Source organism: Monomorium pharaonis, chromosome 3 (assembly GCF_013373865.1).
Source record: "Monomorium pharaonis isolate MP-MQ-018 chromosome 3, ASM1337386v2, whole genome shotgun sequence".
In the NCBI taxonomy this organism is placed as follows: domain Eukaryota; kingdom Metazoa; phylum Arthropoda; class Insecta; order Hymenoptera; family Formicidae; genus Monomorium; species Monomorium pharaonis.
In genome coordinates, this window is record NC_050469.1 from 33,036,589 (window position 1) to 33,062,798 (window position 26,210).

At 28.9% G+C, this 26,210-nt stretch overlaps 1 protein-coding gene across 1 annotated transcript in view; it reads left to right on the forward strand.

Annotated features, from left to right (window-relative positions):
• Positions 1-3,006: 3,006 nt before the first annotated feature.
• Positions 3,007-26,210, forward strand: part of LOC105837049 (5-hydroxytryptamine receptor 1) — a 108,350-nt gene continuing 85,146 nt past the window's right edge. The window contains exon 1 of the mRNA XM_028193856.2: positions 3,007-3,667. The gene's annotated coding sequence lies outside the window, so the exon portion shown is untranslated. The remainder of the gene's footprint in view (positions 3,668-26,210) is intronic.

Genomic DNA, 26,210 nt, shown 5'->3' on the forward strand with positions numbered 1-26,210 from the left:
CCTCTACAGTTGTATCGCAATCGAATGGCAATATACTATCTTTTATATCGTGACGCGCAAGTGAGTTTGCGAGACATTTCTCATCGTACTCGGTATTATTCGCTCACTAATGGCGCTAGTTCGCCAATCGAAACCCTTGCGCACGACCGAGATAAGAGCCACTTCAACTCCTGAACGCGATATAACATACAACATATAGTAGATCTCTGCTTCGCAATGATAACGAGAGCCTGACACAATGAGTATTCAGACGCGGATAATTTGTTTTGCTTGTTATCACTCTGATTTTTCCACAACATTTTTGGAAGTTACAAATGAAAATATTCTTAAAGGAATGCTGGAGACAGGTTTTACCGATTAAACGTTATAAATTTTGTAACAAGAATTTCTCTTATAACTTTTATAGATTTGGAAATTTTTTTCCAGAATGGTGTGTGTGTGTGTGTGTGTGTGTGTGTGTGTGTGTGTGTGTGTGTGTGTGTACTTTATCATTTTGTACTCTCTCAATAAGTATTACTATTGCATGAAAAAAATTATATACGGAAAAATGTCTTTAGTTTAATATCGTCTACAATTTGTTTTCTATATATATGGTAAAATATGTTACCAATCATTATTTAGAATTTAGTTAGCTTCCACAACATCTTTGGGGTCAATGAATGATGGATAGTCTCCGGTACTCGAGACTTTCGATCTCTGCCACAAATATGAAGGATGATGCAAAAAGAAATCTAAGGCGATTTTAAGAGAGTATTTTAATCTAGAATTGCAAAAAAATTGATTTTTTAAATATTTGTTAAATATTTAGAATCTCGAAAATAAGGTCTTAAAAGATCTTGTTGATATTTATCGATATTAAGTTACATTCTTCTAGCCAGCTGGTTTTCTAAAAACTAAACCTATCATCTTTAATTTGTGTGTGTATATATACATGTGTGTATATAAAATACATGTATGTTTATTCCATAAACTTGGATTATTGTCATATCTATAAATTAATTATTTCTTTATAAAAGTAAAGTAAATAATTCTGTTAAAAAACTTGTTGTCTATTTTTTCACAATCGTGTTATTTTAACAATTTGCAATATTTTTAATTTATCCTAGTTCAGATTATAGTCACTTGCAAAAACTAAAAATTTTGAATTCTTTATTTTAGTTAAGTTGAAAGTTTGAAGTCATGTTATAGCCATTGATATAATTTTTTTATACTTTATTTTTAAATTTATATAATATAAAAACTAATAAACATTTAATTATGTAGACATTCATTATACACATTTATTTATTAAATGTGTACAAGTAAATATGTAAAAACGTAAAAAAATGCGTTAAAAAAAAAACGTAGCAATTTAGAAATAATCGTAAAAACGTTTTGCGTTTAGAATAAAATATTTCTTTGAAATAAATTGTTTAACAACAACAATTTTATGCAAAAGAGAGAGAGAGACAAGGAATTCGTTTTTATTTTCTATGAAAAGATCGTATAATTCTTTATGTCTTATATATTAATGAATAAACATTTTTTCTTTTAAGTTGCGAGGGGTTTCAGCGATCTTTAACAGATTTATTTGACTGGCATACGTCGTTCATTCAGATAATCGAATATTTCTCGGCAGAGTAATCCGTCATAGTTTGCTAAGTCAAGTATTCTCACGTTATCCGCTGCGAGAAATAATGCATTGAAGACCGTGCAAGATTTTCATTTTGAAAGCTCAACTCGACTTGATGAGTCAGGTTTTTTCCTCGTTTCTTTGCTGCACGAAACCATAAGATCGTTTCAAATTACTGTAGAATTACTCGCTCCTGTGCCCGAGGCCGCTCGCTTAACTCTGAGAGAGGACTACGCGAAAGCCCTAGAAACGCGAAAGCGGACGGCGCCTGCAAGTGCCTGCTAAGTCAAAGTTTGAATTACTTACCTTCTACGAATCAATTGCCATTATCCCATTTATAGAAACTAACACTTCTCGCGTTTGCCAAAGTAATATAAATATACGTACAAACTTTTATTCGAAATCACGAGAAACTAAAAAAAGATACAGTTTCTCGATAATGAAAGAGATGATCGCATAACAGGGGTACTTGTTTTTCACTAAGAAATCGATATTTTTATCTCGAAATTTAGCTTGTCCTTCATTCTCAAACCCGTTACAAACAAAAAGTTTTACGTTTATCCAACAATCTCAGATAGACGCAATGCAGTGCAGTTTTCTGCGCTTTAAAATTATTGATAGATTTAAATTTAAAAAATTTCGCACTTTTAACAAAGAAAGATTAACTTAAAAATTCAAAAATGATAAAACTTTGACAATACATAGAGGATATCTTGGTACATAAAAAATTATTTTCTTTTGCTGCCCGAAATTACTTTGAAGAGATTAAATCGATTTCTGAAAATTGACCATTTTTTGTTTTAGTTTTACTATTTATCAATAAAACGAGATAAAGCAATATTTCAGAGATAAACAACTTTCAGAAAAATTTATTGATTATAAACTTTTTAAAATGTAATTGTTTAATAATAAAACAAAGATAAAAAATAGATCAATTTTTAGGATTTTACTGCTTCAAGGTGAATTTAAATAATAAAGAATAATTTATTATATCAAGATAATCTCTATCATAGTTTCAAAGTTTCATATTTTTTTGAATTTTCGAGTTAGGGATCTTCGTAAGTGTCGAAGGTACATACCTATATGAAAGGGATACACTACTTTTTTCATGAATATATATGAGAAGAGTATCCTGCTGATAAGTTTCTTTCAAACCGTGTTTTCTTCCCTTATTTTCCTTTTAGCTTTCAGAAAACCCAAACGAGCGGTTTATTCTCGGGTTCTTGTTAAAAATATATTCTATGCACATTATGTGTAAAATGTGAAAACGAATGTGAAAGTGAATTTTCTACGTAGGGCGTTACCATGAGTCTATCCTTCCCGGACAGGACAGCGCAGTTTGGCGGCGCAACGTAGCGCTTGCGCCGCGCGAGGTGGATCCAGCTCGGCGGTAAAAGTCCCCTGCCCTATTCAGTCACACGGCGAACGTTCGGTTGATCTGATTGCGTTGCTTCGCGTGTCATATTCAGTGTTGCAAATTGCGAGTGCTCGTGTTTCTCTTTTTCTCTCACACTTAAGAATTTGTATTCTTTTTCTTAATATCCTTTCTTTTTCCTACTCATTATTTTGATTAGCCATAGCTATATATATCTCGATGCAATTTACCTTTTTCTGTTTTTATGTAAAATTTCATTACGTTGATGTAACAAGTGAAGCAACAGGATGCAATTGCGTCAGAGAAGTGAAATTTACTCTGAAAGCTTTATTCGAAGAAGAGTGACGAATCTTCAAGAATCTGGAAGTGGTCTGACTTCGAGCGTTCTTTACTCTTTTAAGATGTCAAAATTGATACAAGCAGTTAGATAAGAGCAGACGGACAAGCGGCTAACGAAACAAGAATCGGATCGCGGAGTGTTGCTGCAAAACTGTCCAGAGCAATTAACTACTTGAACGAAAGCTGCTATTCCTGTATAGTACTATCTGCTACTACTCGTGGCAGTCCCACGGGCAAACTGGTACAAAGATTGTCGATCGATTTTAACGGCGACAAGGCAACAGTGTAAATTCTACATTTTTTTTCGGCTTATTGGAGTGTCTGTACATATAACTGAATAGGTACGTGATAATTTTTTAATTTCCACATTTATTGCTTTCCTTTTTTTTCGTTTCCGCTATCTATCTATTTGCACACCTTTGTGGAAAGAGAAGAACGAAAGCTTCGAATACAATGATACAAAGGGAAAATAAAATGTTCTTGATACACGACGCAATGTTATTGACTCTCCGCAAAATTCGTATCGAAGGTCTCTCGAAGTGCACGATCCAAAATGTACAGTCACGCGAAACTAATTGTTCGAATATAGAGTAATGGAAGTTTATTTCATGCTTTTTGTACAAAATATTATCCTACTAAATATTATGATTTTAAAGAAAAATTATTAGAAGTAATTGGAAGTGAAAATCCTAGTGATACATTTTCATCAAAAACATACTTGTGTTTAAATTAAAAAGCTTTACTGTTCTGATATTAATAAAAATTGGATGTCAAAAAATGTATATTTAAATAAAATTGTAACAAAACGCCGGTTCTACTTTAGAAGTGTTTTACTTAAAATATGAAATGTATATTAAATAATAGTGAAGTTGTGCAGAACGGTATATTAAATAAATAACACAATTTTATATATAGTTATGAAACTAATTGTCCGAAGATAACAGAATGTCGGATTTACTTTATGCTACAAAAATGTTTTTAAATCCATCACTAGATAGGATTTTCACTTCTAGTTTCGTGTTTAGTCTTTATTGTAGGTTTTCTTCAATCATATTTTGTTCTGTACTATTCCGAAGATAGATATTTTGCCAGCGTAATCATTATTTTTTAAATAAATTCCTTATTTATTTAAAGCTTACACACACACACACACACACACACACACACACGCGCGCGCGCGCGCGCGCACTCACAAAATTGCGACGTTATTGTATTATAATGTTTACATTCGAGTACAGTGATACAATTCGAATACCATAATTAGAGGCTGCTTGTTCTATCAAAAACGCGGAAATAATTGATTAAAATCTTTTTAAGACACTCCAATGTGAAGTTAAGTGACGGAGTCAATAAAATCATGTGTGCAAATGTGTATGGATAACGAGTGGTTCTAGATAATGATAATATTTTATATCAACATACTTCGGAATAGTGTTCCTTATTAGCAAATATAAAAGTACCACGAAAACCAAAATCTATAAACGTGAAAGTAATTTAAAAAAATTATGAGAAAACAAAATAGTATAACGTATAGATAAAGCGCGATAAAATATAAAATAAATTCAAGATATTATTCCATATGCTTCACGTACCTTTAAATATTACAATTGCATATTTGTTTGAATATGTAAATAATATAAAAATTGCAATTATAATCACAAACGTAATATTATTTCTGCAAACTTTCTTCTTAATCTACAAGAGAATATATAGCAATTTTGCAATCTCGTTAAGAGGTATATGTTAAAATGAGTGCAAATGTACTTTGCGTGAATAAAAATCATATTTTTTAACTTATTAAAGCATCAAGTTAATTTTAACTGAAATATCTATTAGTCAATAGAATCAATAGAAACACGAGAAGGAGAAATAAGAGTTAAATTTATATCACAACTAACGTTATTACAAGACAAGTATTTAAAGGTGCTTTACGAAGAGTATTATCACGTCGTTATTGAACGCTGCATACCTTTAAAGAAATAATTTATTTCAAATAGCAATTAGTCGTTTTTCAGTAATCTCTGCGATAATCTCATCATTACACGAAAGCTACGAAGTTAGAATAAAAATATTATAATAATATATCATATTATTAAATTATAGTTACGTTAGGCAGTACACGTGCAGGGTATGTGTTATGTTGCTACTAGTATTGCTATCTAATGTACAGTTTTATTAGAATAGTGATTATTTCAACGTTGAATATCTCCATAATTATAAAAATATGATTATTTAAAAACAGTTGTAGAATAATTTAGAGTGAATAGTTTTTATCTTGCCTTAAGAATTTTTTTAATATTCCTTATTCAACACTAAATAAGTAATAAATTATATATCTTAGCTTTTATTTTAAACAAACGGTATTCAAACTTTAACAACTTCGATAAAAATTACATGTGCATATAAATCGGACGAACACTCTGATCGGACGCTTCGTCAAAGTTGAATGCATGAATTATTCAGTTGCTTTCCGGAAGTGTGGCGGATATAACGGCGACTACGGTAGAGAAGAGAAAAAAAGGGATTAAAGGAGAAAATGAGAGAAGCAGAAAAGAAAAGGATTTTCATTAGTAGAATTTAGTATAAGAATAGATGTAAAATAAAAGATGATGAGTAAAATTGATCGATTTTGGATCTACAGTGTAAAGCCTTCGGTACACGATACGATTTTTCATGCTAGCACGTATGAGGCATCTTACGATCGGCTTACGATTGGTAATATAATTATCCGAGCCAATCAAGACACGTAATAAGACGTTTCATATGCAATTTAACATGAAAAATCGTATCGTGTGCCGAAGACTTAAGTTATATACATTTCCTTATGTTTTTGGGGTCGCTGAATGTTGTGGTAATATTCTTAACCTGTGGAAAAACGATTAAAATTTACTTTAAAGGAATCAATCAAAATGGCTTATTTTGACCTTCTTAACTTATGACCACTTTTCTTGATTTAGATGGATAAGAATATTGCCACAGTATTCAGCGACCCAAAAAATGTAAAATTACATATATAACTTACGTTACATTTGTGGATGTGTTAAAATCGACCCGTCGTCCTTAAGGGTAGAAACAATGAAGAACAGAAATAATCGGAAATAATAAAAATAGTGCTATGTGATTTAGTTTAATTTTAGAGAATTAAAGTGTGGCAACAAATTCTGAAGATAATCTTTATTATTTCGTTAAAAGAGCGATCAAGATTATCAGATTATTACGTCAAGTTTCCTAATAAATCGAAGTTTTTTACAAATACACAATTCCCGGTTTTTATGTTCAGACCGTAGCTAATATATGTATATGTAGTAAGAGTTGAAACAGCGCTGTGCCATTTACAATAGAAAAAGAAAAAATTTGATTGACAATAGAAATAGATAAAGTTAAATTTTGTGTTAATTCAACATTCTTTCAAAAGTAAACTTGCAAGCAATGCTTTGCAAGAAAAAACGTTAATTTACATCCGTGCGTATATTAAGAGAAAAGTTTGATAATTGTGACTACAATGGCATAATAAAATAATTATTAAAAGTTCCATTTTTATAGTTATTACTGTTATAATGTTAGTAATGTATATTCTATCAACTGTGAATAAATTTTATTACAAATTATGATATAGTTTCCAATTAATTTAATAATTAATTTATTAATCCAATTAATATAATAAAGTATTAAGATATGTGAATAATAAAATAAAATAAATAGTTTTAACTAGTAATGATATGCAATATAAATTACAGTGTATCTTAGAAGAAATAAAACATTGCCGCAGTTATTTGATTACCGTGCTGTGCACTAGTTTTGTAGATTCAATCAGAAAGTTTTAATATAGTTATCATATTAACTAAATATTCTGGTTGTATACCAAAATTTAATCATAATAATCAGAAATAAATATAATTATATAAAGCAGTAAATAATACGAGAATACAGGTCAATTGAGCCAAGAACAGTTATCATCATAATTTATTGACTAACATAAAAGTATAAATATAAACACGAATAACAACTAATGTGCTATATAATATTAAATAAGCTTTCGAAACGTTTCGACTTTACAGTCTTCATTAGTCGTAATAAAAATAACTGTATATATAATTTTAAAACTAGAGTATAATTAAACTATTAATAATTGATAAATGTTCGAAAAAATTTAAAATCATTGCATATCGTCGGTAAAATTGTGTCATACAGATAAAATAAGTAATAGAAAAAAATAATACAATATTCCGCAAATCGTTTTACATATTAAAAAGAAAAAAGACGGCATTTTTCCGTTTGTTGATGAAAAAACGTAGAGTTCTTAGTATTTTTCCCGTTCGATAGCGAAAAAAAACGTAGAGTCAGAATATTAAAAGTGCAAGTATTTCCGGTCAAAATTGTTAGTAAAAAAATATTTGGAGACATCTAAAATGGTCAAAACGGAAAGGAACCATGTGTAATTTATGGAGATAATAAACCGATAAGTAAATCTATGTGTATTGTAAAAAAACACACATAGATTTACTTATGTTAGTTGCAGATAATATTATACAGAATATAGAAATCAGATTTAGACCAAGCGTTAAAGCGAATGTAACGTTCGTCAGTCAGAAGTGAACTGACTTATTGTCTGCTACTCATTTTGGACAGAATATATGTTGTTAATTTGCTCTTTAATGAATCATTTATGAAATTAACCTTTTCTAGTAACTTGGTTTTAAATTTAAGATCTTAACGTTATTCCAATCAAATAAGTAGTTTTTTAGCATGTGTTCTGTTACTACAGAGTGTCTAGACGATTCTAGTTTAAAATTATTAGCATGTTTTTTAATTCTGGTGTTAAAATGTTTTTTTGTCTGTCCTACATATGAAGCGTGAATTGAGAAGTTGCTTTAATTGATCTATAATTAATGTCTATCTAACGTTTCGAAGCGTTTTGAAAGTTTGTTTAATATTATATAGCACATTAGTTTTTATTCGTGTTTATACTTAGTATATTTTTATGTTAGTCAATAAATTATTATGTATGAGGATAACTGTTCTTGGCTCGGTGTATTGACCTGTATTCTCGTATTATTTATTGCTTTGCATATGCTGAGCTCTTAATAATTTGTGTTTTGATAATTATATAAATATAATTGTCATACTGCGATTTTGTGTGTGTGTGTGTGTGTGTGTGTGTGTGTGTGTGTGTGTGTGTGTGTGTGTGTGTGTGTGTGTGTGTGTGTGTGTGTGTGTGCGCGCGCGCGCGCGCGCGCGCGCGCGCGCGCGCGTAAGAAAAAGCTATTGTCTGACTAGCAAGAGAGATATGTCATTGGAAGGTAGTATAAACTTGATATGGATGGTGGCATCCTGTTTACGTTACATGTAGTGTACATTTGCATATTTTCTTCATATTTGCGTATGTTTACATACATTTTCATTATCTGTTTCCTATATTCTAATGTTTATTTCAGGGCGGTAATAAGTCCTAATAGACTTGACGTCGATATCACTTTTATGTTCAACTATCAACCGTATCACATTTTATGTACTTCTTACAGCATTAACTGACATACTTATGTTGATCTACCTATAATTGTTTTCTATTGTTACGGATATTCAATGATATTAAATTTAACTGATGCATTTTAATGCTGCAATTTAACATAGACTCACCTATATAAAGTATCTCAGATATATATCACAATATTTGGTAGATTTCTAGTTAAAAATCTACTAGATATTGTGGTAGATTCCATTTGGAGAAAAGGAAAAAAAAATATTTCTAACAATATTATATTATTTAGTAACATGTATAATTTTTGAATGAGGAAGTTAGTCAATTAAATTGCTTATATGTTCAAATTATATATTGTCAATAAATTAAGTTTTCATTAACACAGTAAATCTGGAACATTATGTATCGTAAAGATATATGTATCACGTAAAGATAATGAAATATGTAACATCCTGAAGAACAGAATTATAATCCTATGAAGCTGTAAGATATACGATGCATTATGAACGAATAGCGTACAACCTACATAGCTTTATGAACGACTACACAATACAGCGGATTTACACAGCATCGCAGACGGATGCGTAGCGATATCTCAAGTAATATATTTGTGAGGTAAATAGGGTACTTCCCGTGAATAATTTATTTTGCATTAGATGGTTTAATATCTCTGGATTTGGACGATTGTGCAAGCGCACCTTTTTGATAAAATCACGGCGTCAAACGCGCGGTAAAAAAAAATGTTATCAATACACGCGGTATTGATAAGTGTATAGGTGATGACAGTGGATGGTAGATAGACGTGAATCATCATTGTAGGTGTCAAGTTTTTTATCGACAGAAGCATATATAAATTATGCTTAGGACAAAAAAATTTGATAAATCGATAAAACCATACACAATGCGAGAGTGAATTGAGAAAACGTAGATTTGTCGCATAATAAATAAGACCTATTATCTTTTATCTCGATTTGGCCAATCAACGATGTACGTATGAATGGCGGTTGAAACAAATTGAAACATAATGAACCTAGAAAGACCCCACTGTTTCATCGCAGCTACACACAGCGCGCACGCACGCACGCACGCACACACGCACGCACGCACACCGCGTGCCTTTCATTCTATATCGATAATTAAGTATACTCAACCTATTCTGTATAGCTCGATAGTGCATAGTGCATTATACAGTTTTAAGTTGAATACCACTGATCGGAGAGAACTACCTTAAAATATACCTACATATATGTATAGTATATCCTACCATTCTTTTAACATTGCTTATAAACTGAATATTAACATTGAAATTTTGTCCTTTGTTTTTAAATAAGATATGATAGAGACGAGAAATACAAAAAAAGAGCGAAAAAAATGGTTAAAAATTTTGTTTTCTATTCTCGCGAAAAATGTCCATGAATACGAACAATCGAAAAGAAAAATTGCTAAAGGAATACCATCCATGCATAATTCTTTTATGTAAAACTGTAAAATTTTGCATAAATATGTTTCTACTCTTTTTGTAACTTAAAATATAGATGGCATATTGATGTCAGTATGTTATATTTACATATTTTTATGATACCGAGTATGTATTCAAGAAGGCAATATAACAATTTTTGTATTCATAAAACAATTTAAAAGTTTTATTTGTTTGAAAAATTTATGAAAAAGAAGATATGCAATTCATTGAAAAATATGTTCAACAAATAAACTGTAAATTGTTGATATTTTATTATTATTATTAGATGTATAAGAATTATATATGTAACACTAAACGCAAATAAATGTTTTGTTACATGTGCACAGAGTGAAAGATTTTATTAAATTTAATAAACAATTTTGTTCAACTATTCCAAAGCATATATTTCTTTGTTTCTAATAAATTTTATTAAATCTAAAAAAATGTGTATAAAATTTATTAAAACCAAAGAAATATATGCTTTAAAATAGTCGAACAAAATTGTTTATTAAATCTAAAGAAATCTTTCTCTCTGTGTGCGTCAAAAGTGTTACTTTTTTGTGGGTAAAGTTCAGCACTTTAATTTCTGCACTGTCAATTTCAGCACTTTAATTATTGCAAGTTTTTGTCTTCTAATAGATAATAGACGTGAGTCGTGGCGAAAAACATTTCAGCACGACTTTTTTAGCATGTTTGCAAATTGACAGGTTAACCAAGGTTAGGTTAGATTAGGTTTGCAAAAGCGACGAAGTATCGATCAACTCTGAAAGTTACCATATGCGTGTCGCAAAATGACGCGCATGTGAATGTTGAAATGATCAAACGTGCTAAAAAAGGTGTGCTGAAATGTTTTTCCTCACGATTTATTCCATCTATTAGAGGACAAAAACTGTGCAATAATGTGCTGAAATTGGCGACCCATAAAAAAGTGATACAAAAGAGACTTCGGTGCACATTTAACAAAAAAAGCTTTATATTATCTACTACTACAAAAAATTTAAAATATGAAATTTGTATTTTCTATATTTAACAAAAAAACTTTTAGAAACTATTTTCGTATATGTCATACAGATAGGACGGCCTTTCATGGGTAGGATATGAAAAATGTATGAATAATGATTACAAATAATGCAGTAAAATAGTATAATAACTTATAAAATATTTTTAAAAAGTTTATTAGAGTACAAAAATATGATAAATGTACGAAAAATAATCGTGTATATTTCATAATAATAATTCTTGCACGTTTCAAAGTTTGTGTTTGAAGTACACTAATAAAGTGTATTAATTTTTTTCTAATAATTTGAACAATATATGTATAATTAAGAAATTTTAAAAAATTGCTATGGAAAAATAATAGATACATTAAAGCTATATCCGCAAAAGAAGGAAAAAGGAATAGGAGATTTTATTCCTTTCTTTTTTTTTAAATTAGAAAATAAAAATTATTACACTTTTTTATATTAATAAAATTCAAATTATAATATCGAAAAATTTCATGTATTCCTAACAGATATACAAATATACAAAATATTAAGCTAAACAAAGAATAAAAAAAGCTAAGCACTTGGTCTTTGATACAGTTCATTTATTTATTAATCTATATTATCTTGTATATTTATGTATCACGAAATAATTATTAAGTTCTTTACATTTTTTTATAGTAATCATATAGGTTGTAATACATAATCGCGATTAAAAAAATTATTCTCATGATAGTTTTTTTAATATTAATAGTGAAGATCTGAAATTATAATAAGATACTAATATAACATAATGACGTGTAAGAGTAATTGCGTGGAAGTTACCTACTCTCTTTTTTTTATTTCTGCAGCTTAAATGCCGGAGTTACTTTTACAGATTAATAGTAAAATTGCAATCAACTTATCGAATAACTATTTTGATGTAAAAACTTTCAACAAGAGACTGTGTTGATTGTGATACGTTAGCGCACTTAGAAGGCTATATACAAATTAACAAAACTCCGTACTGTACGATTTAACTATGTATAACTCGAAATACGTATATATGGCTAAATAAAATATGAAATAATAAAAGAAAAATACGGAAATGTCAAGGTAGCTGTCCTCGTTGTAAGTCATGTCCAAATAATAAATCATTTTTGCTGTTTAATTTATTTCATTAAACAATTAATTACATGTACAGCCACACAACAAAAGTAGTCTGGCCTGTATACCAGACCCATGTATTCCTATGGATTTTGGCCTGCTGAATCCAAATCCGATGTCAGAATTGGTAGATTGGTTCGCTGTTTCGAGGAAAACATCAGCGAAAGTGTTCGTTTTGTGGATTTTCGAGCTTTTTTTGAAGTTTCCTCGAAATAGCGAACCAATCTACCGATTCTGACATTAAATTTGGATTCAACAGGCCAAAATTCATAGAAATACATGGATCTGGTATACAGGCCAGACTACTTTTTTTGTGTAGCTGTGTTATTAAACATATTTAAAAAGGCATATAATACAATTATACACTATCACGTCTATTAGGCATAATGTTACATTTTTGTCAAACTGTCCCAGTTAACCCCTTTTCTAACCGGTTTTCGAGTTAATGTTCTTTTTAAATGACTTCTAAGTTAATGCCCTTTTATTCGGAAGCGACATAATGTTAAGTAATAGAAAAATATGTAACTTTATTTTTTAACAATAGGTCTTAACAAAAAATGACTGACTTATTACTGAGACTTACTACTGTGACTTACCATTGGGACAAAGAGGTTATGAGTGACTTACAACTAGGCGACAACTCATGAGTAGATGTCTGTTAAAACTAAAATAATTATTATATATCTCTATAATTATTTATATCTATATAAAAAAGATATTTATTTTAATTCAATATGATAGTTTAAAACTCAAAAATTTATCATGTAAAATGTATACCAGCTCCGTTTTTATATTTGTTATATTAACTTAATGCTAATAATATTGTGTTTAATAATAACATAATGCTAGTAACAATAATAAATAATAATAATGTACATAAAATTATAAAGGCTATAAATGATTATAAATTACATTTGGATTTTACAAATAATATTTAAATTATAGTTGTATTTAAATTATATTGCTATTTTTTGTTAGTGTAACACATTGTATATTATTATTGCTATTATTAAAGCAGTAATAACTATAAAAAATAGAATTTTTAATGATTTTAATTATTTTAACATGTAAATGCAGTCAAATACTTTTTTCTTAGTGTATTTTTCATTCCTCGGTGTGAGATAAAGCAATTATAACTCGGGCGATTTATGATTTTATCAGTACGTGATTGACTAGTCGTGAATGAGAACGCCGACCTCTGCCACTCGAAAATATTGCAACGTTTACGTAATTGCAATTATTTTTCATTTTATTTGTTTTTCTTGCTACAATATAATAATGCGCGATTGTGATAGACGCGCATTTTCAAACATCTTCGAACAATTTAAATTAAATATTTACGCCGACACGAAGTAACAATTTTCAAAAAATAAAAAACTTTATTTTCAATAACCCAGCAAATCAAATGTGACACGAACCGGGCTCCAATTTTTACTGAGTAAGAGATGGAATTCGAGGATGATGCATGAATACATTGAGCGCTCGCGACACACACACACACACACACACACAATCTACGTAACTTGAAAGAAAATCGCACCACTTTATAGGAGTTCAAGAAAAATACATATCACAATGATGACTTTATTTGATTTTTGAAACTTGTATATAAGTAATCGAATTAATACATCGAAATATAGTTGAAGTGTTTTTGTGCTAATTTTGTGTCTGATTGCCGAATGTAGAGAGAAAGAGAGAGAGAGAGAGAGAGGAGGGAGGGGGGTGTTTTAGCAAACCTCGCGATTAAAAATGAAGATGGTGACTTCCTGGTGATGTCCACACTCATTGTACTTAGGATATAATTAAAGTCAAAATGTTTGATGATAGAATTAAATTCCTTTTATATGGTTTTATATAGTTTCGAAAACATTTAACGGATTGTGTGTGTGTGTGTGTGTGTGTGTGTTTAATAATAATGTGTTTGTAAAAGTTTGGAAGATATTCATATATTTTTATTTATAAGTTTTTTATTCGCAAACTCGTGAGGAATTTTTTTATCTAGGAATTTTAATCGGAAAAAGTAAAACTATAAAATCCTACTCGATTAATGATAAAATATAAGAATATAAAAAAATACATATTCTTTATCTATATTTGTTATTATATTTATATTTTTTATTTACTCCTAACTGTTTGATATATCATACATTTTTTCGCAAAATAAATGTATATGTACGTGAAATCACAAGAAATTGTTTTAAATAGAAAGAAAAAATTAATTTTCTTTACAAAAGCAATGATATGAAAAATACGCCAACTATAAGAATGGCTTCACTCTTAACCCTTGGAGAACACATAGGGTCAATTTGACCCTTACCTCGAATTTGATTGTAAATATCTTGAAAGCATTTTGAAAATTGGCGGGCCTGAGGCCTTCTACCTGTAGTTTGGGGTACTAACTATATGTTAAGATGCTCCTTTTGTACAGCGCAACACCTAATAGGTGTTGAGCATTATTCAAAATCGGTGCAGGGTCATTCTGACCCTGTTGTGTACTAAGCGTCGATTTTACAATGAGTGAGCACGATGGCATATAGTTTGCGGCCACGTATTCAAAATGCCTTAGTACGTGTCGAGCAAGAATATTTCGATGGCAACAGTTCTTCTGAGGAAGATAATGTGTCAGTAGAGTTAAACACTGACACGTCGTATTTAGATTATAGTGAAGCCGACGCCGACGATAAATAAGTTAACTTTTATCACAAGTCATTTAAATAATGAAGTATTCTCATATATGTAATAAGAAATGAATTTTTTTAAATTTTTTTACAAAAATGTTTGATTTTTTTAATCTTAAAAACCACTTTTATTACCTAACAAAATAAATACCTTTTTTTTTAAGGTACACTAAAGTACAATTTTTTTCTTGATTCTACTGCATTTTAAGAATACACACGTAAATTTTTAGCCAGAAATATTAAAAACATAAAAAAATACAATTTTTTTCGTAAATTACGTTTTTTTCAAAAAAATAATTTTTTGTGAATTTTTTAAAATATGTAAATAATTCCAACAGCACTTTTTATTTGTATCAATTGATTTAACAATGTTCCAAGTACATCTGGAAATTTTTTCAAGCTGATCGCACTCGTCAATTTAAAATGGTGGACGATCAAAGTGTGTGTAGGATCAGATTGGCCCACAGTGTTCTTCGTGATCGAAAAAATAGATGTGTTCTCCGAGGGTTAAAAAGGAGATGTTACCGATTTTATTGTTAATAAATTTTCGCGATGCTGATAGTTCTTTTGCTGTACTTATTTCGTGTTGCCTTTTTTGTGTTCCTTAAAATTACCCGATCAGATTCTTATGATATATATCGAGCCAATCTTTAGCCGGGGTAGGACTACATGTCCTGATCGAGCTTATATAATCCTATGAAAATTTGCATATGTAAAAATATTTTCTGACAAGGCACGTACAACAAATCCTTATCAGGGCCTGATAAGATTACATGATTTAACTTTACTTTCGGCTGTGCTATGGTTAGCTCGATTGGATAATGGAGCTAATCGGGATGGTCTTAGTAAAGGATGCTTTAAAATTACCCGATCAGGTCCTTATGATACATCAGGCCAATTTCTAGTCAGGGTAGTTTGTACACTGAGAAAAAAAATACTAGATTTAAATAAATATTTCTTGGAATAGTGCTAACAATATTTTATAGAACATCAATAATATTTATTTGAAACAAGTACTAGTTTTCTATAATTTAGAAAATATTATTTGTTTGAAATAAACATTATTGATTTTCTATAAAATATGTTATTAGCACTATTCAAAGAAATATTTATTTGTATCTAGCAATTTTTTTTCTCACTGTATAAATGATTATATCTATATAATTATTGTTACAATTTATTTTTAAAAAGTAAAAAACAAAGTTAAATAGCGTGCGTGAAGCGCGCGTCTATAGTACCAAGTATTTATAAAAACTAGAAAATTTATTATTTATTATTTATTATATTACTTTTAATTAAAATATATTTAATAATATAGTTCTATGGTGAAGTGTTCTAAGAGTTTTGATTAACATATTAACATTATAGAGAAACCCAAGAAATCATAATAAAGATAAACATTTTATTGAAAAAAATTTGGCTCTACTAATAGAAAATAATAAAAACAATTTATTGTAATATAAATAAATAACAATTTGTTCATAAATTCTAATTTTTCATAGTAATTGTTACTAATTTTTTATAATTTTTCATTATTTTATTATTTTTTAGTTTGTATAAATATTTATTTTTATAGTTGGCGCATTTTCTATTGAAAATTTACATCTCCACTTAAGCTTTTATCAATTTGCAATTTCTCCGCAATTATTGACTCTAATCTATTAACACACATTGTAATCTTTCCAAAAGTATACAAGAAAGGATGGTCAATTTTCGACTATAGAAACTCAGATTAACGATTGATGCATTAACTGTGAACTTAGTTGTTACACTAAAGATGGCCGAAAACAATGTGCCAAAACGTGTGTACATTTAATTTATTAAATTTTTATTAAACTCCAACTAGCTTTGATTCTATTAGCGTTTTATTTACTTTTAGTTTAGTTTTGCCCAATAAAAGAGTCTGTATACGTATAGTATATATAATTTCAATAGAAATATATATTTCTTGCTATAAAAAATATACTATTTCTATCGCCTTTTATAATTAAAAAGTACCAAAACGATGGTCTTTCAATTGGATTTACAATTTGTTCCTTACTTTGTTGCAAATTATCTCATTGTCCACCAGTGCAATTGCAACATTAACAAAATTTGTACAGACAATGCAAACTTCAGAAACAGAAAAAAACATTTTTATTCTTGTGCATTTTTAATATTAAATTATTTTTATTTGAAATTTTATTTAATATTAATTTATTTTTTATTCGAAAGTTATTTTTAATTAAAGTTCTTTAGAGCATAGCAACAGCGATATCGTCAAATATTAATTATTTAATACATTTTGAATGAAACTTTAATAATAACAAGTAAATAAATTTTTGAAAATAATATAGATTTTTAATAAGAATAGTATAATATATTTCTAAAACTTTAATTTTTATTCGCGTTATTTAAAAAAAATTGTAATTACTTAAAATATATTTATTAATCAATATTATTAAGTACTAATTATTATTTAAAATTTAAATAATTACATTATAATTAAAATATTAATCAATAATATTAAATGTTAATTAAATTTTTTAATATAACAATTATATTAAAAGTATACATTTTCGAAAATTAATTTGTTAATGAGAATTAATTAATATATTAACAGCAATATAGTATCGGCGGTTTTCCTGTATTCACTGAGCAGTATAATAATTTGTATGTACTATATAATTATATTATAAGTAAAGTCACCAATTCTATATAGCTATCAATATATTAAATCAATATGGAAATCAATTATTAAATATGCAGTTTGTGTACTTTAAAATCAAAACAAGAATGTTTTATTGTACAGTAACTTACAATAACTTTCTTATCGTTTGTCGTATTTTTTATTTATACTTATGAAAAGAATAATTGTTGAAGAGCATTTTCTTAGAAATAGGAATGTTTGCATCGAAATATTCTGTAATAACAAATTAACGACTTTTATTGAAATTATCAAAAAACACGGTAGTGCCGCGCGTCAAGTAAACGCGCAGCGCAAGTGTCCTACGTCTTTTACGTGATTACGCAAACTGTAATCACTCGAGATCTCAATAATGGATAAGCTGATCAAGTTCTGAGTGGATCCAATTGATAGATTGTGTTTGATTTATATAAGAAAACTTTTCATTTTTCTCTATGTGACTTATGAATAAAGATATTGTATTGCAAAGTAAAAATGTAAAATTTTTATGGCACATTTTTGATGCTAAAGGCACTCGTCTAAGATACTCGCAATTTTTCGATTTCAAACTATCAATAGAAAAAGAGCGGCCACTATAGATCGCTATCAATTATGACACATAACCACTTCACGAGAAATAAATATTAAGTGTATATATCGTTTGGATTGTTTAAATATATTGCGCGAATTATAAATGAGAAGTGTATTGATTTATAAAAGTACTTATCAATTATGGTGTGGGAGCGTCTCAGATGCGCACAGTAATAAATGGACACAACAGGCTGAGTGAAACGGACACAGACCAAACGGATACAGTAACAAACTGAGTAATGCGAAACGGACACAATAACAAACGGACACAGTGCGAAACGGACACAGTAACAAACGGACACAGTGCGAAACGGACACAGACCAAATGCGCACAGACCAAATGCACACAGACCAAACGGACACAGTAACAAACGGACTTACTACATAGGTTGCGACGTTTCAGGGCACCCCTACCGACTGGGTGAGTGCGGGAGGGAGAAGGGGCAAAGCCCTCTTGCACGTGTGTGTGTGTGTGTGTGTGTGTGTGCAAAGGATTTTCTGCACCACATGGGTTTGCGACTGTGTCCGTTTGGTCTGTGCGCATTTGGTCTGTATCCGTTTGTTACTGTGTCCGTTTATTACTGTGTCCGTTTGTTACTGTGTCTGTTTATTACTGTGACTGTTTGTTACTGTGTTCGTTTAGTCTGTGTTCGTTTCGCATTGTGTCTGTTTGTTACTGTGTCCGTTTGATCTGTGTCCGTTTGTTACTATGTCCGTTTCACTCAGCCTGCTGTGTTCGTTTATTACTGTGCGCATCTAGGACTCACTCTATGGTGTATCGTTAGAAAAAGCACTCGAAGTTAATGTTACGATACATTACATTATTAGATTACGTTCGCGAATGAGCCGTAAGGGAAAGCAAACGCAATATCTTATTTGGAAGGATTTAAGACAATAATTGTTGAATTTTATACTGGCTAATATTATCAAATTACTAACAGAAATAATAATTGTTATTGACAATCACGTCAAGGTGTCATCGCTTTGAGTTTCTGCAAAAGGAGTTTGATTTCTACTTCAGATAACACAAAATATTTACTATAAATATTTATAAATATTAAAAAAGATTTATTTTGTTTACCAGTGCGTCAAAAGTGTTCTTTTTCGTGTCACTTTTTCGTGGGTAAAGCGATTCCGATTCCAGCACTTTAACATTATTAGTTTTTGGCTTCTAATAGATATCATAAGTCATGTTGAAAAACTTTCCAATGTGACTTTTTTGCACGTTTCATCATTTTTCATTTCGCTATTGTTACTACACTTGCATGCACGTCATTTCGCGACACGCATACGGTAACTCTCGCAGAATTACCGACGCTTTATCGCTTTCGCGAACCTAATCTTGGCTAACCTGTCAATTCGGGAGGACCCAAGGCATTCAAGAAACCACATTTTGGCACACAGATAACAAAAAATAATTGCCATTATATTAAACTCTCTTTCTCTCTCTCTCTTTCTCTCTCTCCCTCTTCCTTTCCCTCTCTTCCTTCTTCCTCTTTCCCTCTCTCCCTCTCTCTCTTTCTCTCTCTTTCTTTATCTATTTCTCTATTTTTATCTCGTGCGTATTCGGTTTAGCTGCGCCATTTTTTGGAAAAATTTTTTTATAATAAAAACATTTAGTTGTAATAAAATATTTGTTTATCTGCTTTATATTATTCTTCTTCTTTATTTTATCCTTGTATGGGCGCAAAGAAACTAATATTTTAATACCAAAGGTTTGTATTATAATCTGATCTTATATTTAAGATTGTCTTAAGTTTATCTTCAAATGTTTTGTAGTAAAAGAAATAACGATATACTATTTTTAAAGATAAACCTAAGACAATTATTACAAGGTCAAATTATGAATACTGGCTAAAGGACAGTAATACAGTAGATATTTTAGTATAAATCATATAAATATCCATTTTTATAGTTAGCACAAAATATTAATATCATTATTTTTGTAAAATAATTTGTGCGTGTACATACACGTGTACGTGTGCGTGTCTATGTGCATGTGCGTGTGTATTATACAATAAAAACATCTTATTTGTATTATAATCTCCTTTATTTCATTCTTGTATTAGACAGCAACAGTATTTTATAAGCAATAACAGCCTTGTATGGGCATACAGTAGTCAATATTTTAAAATCAAAAGTTGGTGTTTATAGTTCAGTCTTATATTGACAATCGTCTTAAGTTCTTCTTCAATGCTTTATACTAATAGTAATGGTGATATATTATCTAATGATAAACTAAAGAAAATTTTTTAATATATAATAAATATAAGATTGAATCACTATGAATATACCCCTTAAAAAGTAGTAATGAAGAAGTAGATATTCTAGATTGTATAAACTTGGTATCGGCGCACAGTAACCAATATTTTAATCATATATTCTTTAAAAATATATGTTGTTTAAGTTGAATTAAATTAAATGTTTTTTTTATACGCTATTATTATATTTATATTAATTTTTACTTGCAACTTTTTTCTAATAATATAATTAAAATTTAAAATGTAATTGTTAATCAATATTAATAACAAAATTAATTAGCTTTAATAAACAATTTTTTAATAACTGTTCTTAATAATATTTGTTTTTATTGTTTTATAATATTTGATAATATTTGATAATATTGATAATATTTGATAATAATAATTTCATTCTATATCCATACTGGCAACATATATAACTGTTGGTACCTAAGCGATAAGAGACCTTATCCTTGCAATGTCATCAGTACAACCGATGCACAACTTAATATCAGCATGTCATCCATTTCATTAACACTAATGTAAAATTTATCAGAGAGTAATATCGATCTGTTATGATATTAAATGTTGTTTAACACATCTATAAAAATTTAAAAAATTAATAAAATTAATATTAATTTTCGAAAGTGATATGTGATATAAGAACAATTTGGCATACAGGTTTCATACAAATATTTTCAATAAAAATTCACATTATCAGCCAGTCGTAAAAGAACAAAATATTTTTTAAATTATTCTAATCAATTGTATAAAACTTCTAATCATTATATAAAACTTCTTTTCTCTGTTATAGTAGGTTCTCTGTATAGTACTATTACTCATATTAATTTTTAATGCAATTCCTAGTAACGTAATTATTTAATTATAATTGCTATTGTAATTAATAAATTAATTCTTGAAAATGACATTCCGAGATCCGTATAACATAAAAATTTTACATAAATATTTATAACATAAATTTTTATGTTAAAACATGCATATCTTTTAATTATTTGTTATTTATAGATAATAATAATCCATCACATGCAAGAATTTATAAAATTATTTATTATTTTAGACAATAATCCACCACATACTAGAAATTATAATATTTCTTACTGCTGTCTCACTAAATATACATATTAAATTTTGTTTACAATGTTTTTCCACTAACGTAATTATTTGAAGTATAATATCAATATTAATGTAAATGATTGTTAATTAAACAGCTGTAAAGTATCTCATGTATTTCATAAATAACAACGGTGAATTCATGTAAAGTCGTACATTTATTAAAAGTTGAATGCATCTGCAATGAAATTTTACATAAACAATCAATAAATGAATTTATATAAAAATTTTATATAAATATTTTTAATAAAAACTTGTGATTTTTTGATGAAACTATTGATAATGTAATATAACCCACTACAAAAAGCTACAGTTTTTTCCTCTTTACTGTATTACTATATCATATATTAAGTTCTACCTCCATTTTGTTCTAATAATGTAATTAAAAATTAAAATGTAATTTTAATTTTAATTTTCAATCATTATTAGCAGCTGTTAATTAGGTTTAATAAAATTTATCCTTTAATACATTTTTTGATTATACTAATCTTTATTCTTCGCCGTACTACCAACATACATGTAATAGTATAATTGACGGATCCTTGGAGACAACAGATAAAGTCCTTGACATTGCAGCATCATCGACACTTAACCAATGCACAATTCCATATCACACATCTCAGCCGTTGCATCATTAACACCAATGTAAAATTGATCAGAGAGCAACATAGCTCAGTTATCATAGCTCAGTATTAAATGTTTAATTTGTAATGAAATTAAAAAACAATTAACAAATTAATTATTGAAAATATAATCTTTTTTCTCTAACCAGAATGATTCAGCATAATCCATAAAAAATTAAAAAAGGGCCATAAAAAATGATGATTTTGGCTCATCAACCATCGTCTAAAATTTGTATATATTACTGTTGCTAGTGTCCTGCAAAATGCAAAAATATTATTTGAAGTTTAAAAACCGATAGAAACTTAATGAGATTCAAAAATAAAGTACAATGTTACGCTATAGATTTTCAAATATCTTATGCGCGGTATCCTCAAAATAGGTGATTTAATTGTCTTTACGGAGTTATTACTTGACTGGTTATTCTAAGTGTGATATAAGGTATGGTCGCGTAGAAACTGTTGCTCGAGGGTTCTCGGAGTTTCTGATAATACATTCGGCATCATCAATTCGAAGTTCAAAATTGAATATGGCTGTAAGATTATCGAAATAATTATTTATCAATATCATATAGATTATCGTTAGCATCGTCATCTCCTATGAATCGAGATGCGTGGTACTCGAAATAAATTTTTGTTGTAAAATTTTTTTATAATTTTTTTTCGCGATGTTATAAGCTTCCAAAATTGGTCGTAAGTTTAAATAAAAACATTGAATTTAATAAAAAATTCTTATTTAATATAACCGAAATGACTAAATAATAAATATGTAGTGCATATAGAAAACACATAGAATGACTATAGTATAATGTTTGACTTAAATTTATCTATGTACGTATATATTTAATTCATATTATGTCACTCTATTAATTATGGATACATAATAATCCACTATAAAAAATTAAAATTTTTTTCTATTGTATTACTACATTCATTAATTTTTACTCGCAAATTTTTTTAATATTTAAAATTCAATATAATTGTTGATCAATATTAATAACTAGTCTTAATAAAATTTTTTAATGAATGTTTTTGATAATTTTAATTTTTTCCTTGCAATTTCATCAATAGCTTTTCTTCCCGGTCTCTGCACTATCCGCTCTCTCCCCTTTCCACTCCCTCTACTCTGGGTTCTTTCTGCTGTCTGCTCTGTCCGCTGTCCGTTCGCAATGCTCTCCGATGTTCACTCTCTCAGCTCTGCGCTTTTTTCGCTCTATCCACTCCCTTATCGACCATATGATACAAAATACCAATACAATTGTCGTCAAAACTATCGTACACGTTTTACATTACGTAAAATATAAGATTATGTAAAAAACTATGGATAATAACATCAATATGTAAGGTTCAGTTTTTTTGCAAAGCAATAAGTTATGTCGAAACAGGTCAATAAACGAGCTAAAAGATTATTTTATAAAAAGTCTGTAAATTTATTAAATGACAAAAATTAAAAATGATTTCAAACGGATACAAAAATCGTTATAATATATCGAAAACGTTGTCTATTATAATATTTCGAAACGTTTCGACTACTTGTGAGTTCTCCTCAGTCGTGATATAAAAAAAAACCAGAATAAAATTAAAGAACATTAAAATATAAGGTATTAAACGTCGAACAAAACAGTGATCAATAGATAAAAAACATGTTTTCTTGTCACAATTGTCGCAAAGTATAAATAAATACATGAATAAGTGAAAGTAAAATAAATGTATAATAAATACAAATTAACGGAATAAATACAGAACGGTAAATTTTCTTCGTTGGAAGACGAAAAAATCTATGATGTTTGGGCTATATACATTGTAATAACAATTCAATAATAAATGATGTATTTTATTTGTTCAAAAGCGATAAAAAGATCGAAGTCAAATAACTTAATTTCGGTCAGAACGTTAAAAATCTATAGTCCAAATTGTAGCAATATGCAAGTATTTAAATGTATTAAAAAATAGCTTTTGTAGAGTTTATAAAATTTGTTATCGTTTCCAAAATATGATAAAGCGGGGGAGAAAGCTTACTTATGTTAATTAATATACGTGGTTCACCAAATCAGTAACTGTCCGAACAAGAATGCCAGAACATGTGTACAATTCAATAGTCAACGGCGGAATGAGAGAAACTGTCGTTCGTTATTAATTTTTAGAAATTGTTTAGAATGTCAAATAAACAAAAATAAGGTTTGACAAGATATTATGTGTCTTTTTGAAGATTGATTCCGTTGGTTTGTTCTTTAATGTAAACCATTTCAGATATCAATCTTTTTTAAAATTCGATTCTGAATCTAAAATCTTGATCTTATTTCAATCGAAACTATGATTATTATTAAGCATATGTTCTGTTACCACAGAGTGTCTCGAAGGTTCAAGTTTGAAGTTACTTGCATGTTCTTTAATTCTAGTACATAGTTGTTCCTTGTCTGTCCCACGTATGAGGTCTCACATCTTTGCAGCTGATCTTGTAAACCACATTATTTCTTTGATTGAAGTAAATTTTGTCTTTCTGCACTCTAACAAAATGCAGAAAGACAAGTGCAGAAAGGCAAAATGTAAATCGTGAAATCTTGTCTTGAAATATTTAGGTTATTATACATATAGGTTATATATTATAGTTACGGTCACGACCTAGTTATATTACGGTCACGGTGTAGTAACAGTTATCATAGGTGAGACCTTTGATTTCACGGAAAGTGTTTCAATTTACACCAACTTTATGTTTAAAACTGTAGAAAATAAATATAAAAGCGAAAACTATAAATTAAGAAACAGTTTTAGGAAGCTGCCAAGACGTAAAATGATGCTAATATATATCAATAATACACTTACTATTGTTTAAACTGTGCAATTTTCAAGAGAAAATTGTGTAATTATAACTGTCGCTTTTGACGAATTCGTTTTTAGAAGATTTTATGCAGAAAAGGATATAAATGTATAAAATATAAGTTTTTATTTCTTTAATTAACTAAGCAGATCATGTTTTTATCGGTATTTGTATGGTACGTGCGATGTTTAATTTCCGAGAAATGAGGAGGTTTCAATTTAGGAAACTGTTTTAAATTCGGTACCTTTCCTCTATTTGAAAAGACAGAAACCGCGCAGATCTTATAAAAATTTGTCCTTAGTTAAATTGGTTCAAATTTTATTAAAAGATATTTTTTAACCTCCTGGATAAAAGTTTCAATAGCCATATAACTCACAAAAAATTATAGATTTTTATGTACGTGTCTTTAAAGCGAAGTTTTTTTAGTAACTCGTGTAACTTATTTACCAACTCGTTTATTTATATGCTATGTGTACCTGTATATGTCTATATACTTCTATGAAATATACATATAATATAATATTTAATATACATACTCGCGCATGCATCTACACACATAAATAAATAGACACGGGCACGCCTATAAACATACAGGGACACACAGCACATAAATAAATGAGTTGGTAAGTAACGGTTGCTTAAAAAACTTTGTTTTAAAGGCACGTATATAAAAATATATAAGTTTTTGTGAATTGTGGCCATTGAGATTTTATAATTTTGACTTTCTTTCCAGCTTATTGCTACTTAAGGGGATGCTAAAGCTGTCCTGTTTTATCGATAATTTTTTGGCTCATTAATCTTTTAATTGCATTTACAGAATTAACAATGCTTCTCCAGGATTAAAGTATAGACGATAACAAAGATGAGTCGTAACAATTTTGTAAGAAAAACGACAAAAAATTTTAAAATTGTTTGCTTCTAGCGTCGACCTGTAACAAAATGTGCCTGGGGCTCGATTTTTGAATTCATTTGCAAGAGAAACGTATTCGCAAATTCTGTTCTTACAGAAAAGTTGAAAATTTATTGGCTATCGTATGACTTTTAACCAATAAACTTGCAACTTTTTTGTTAGAG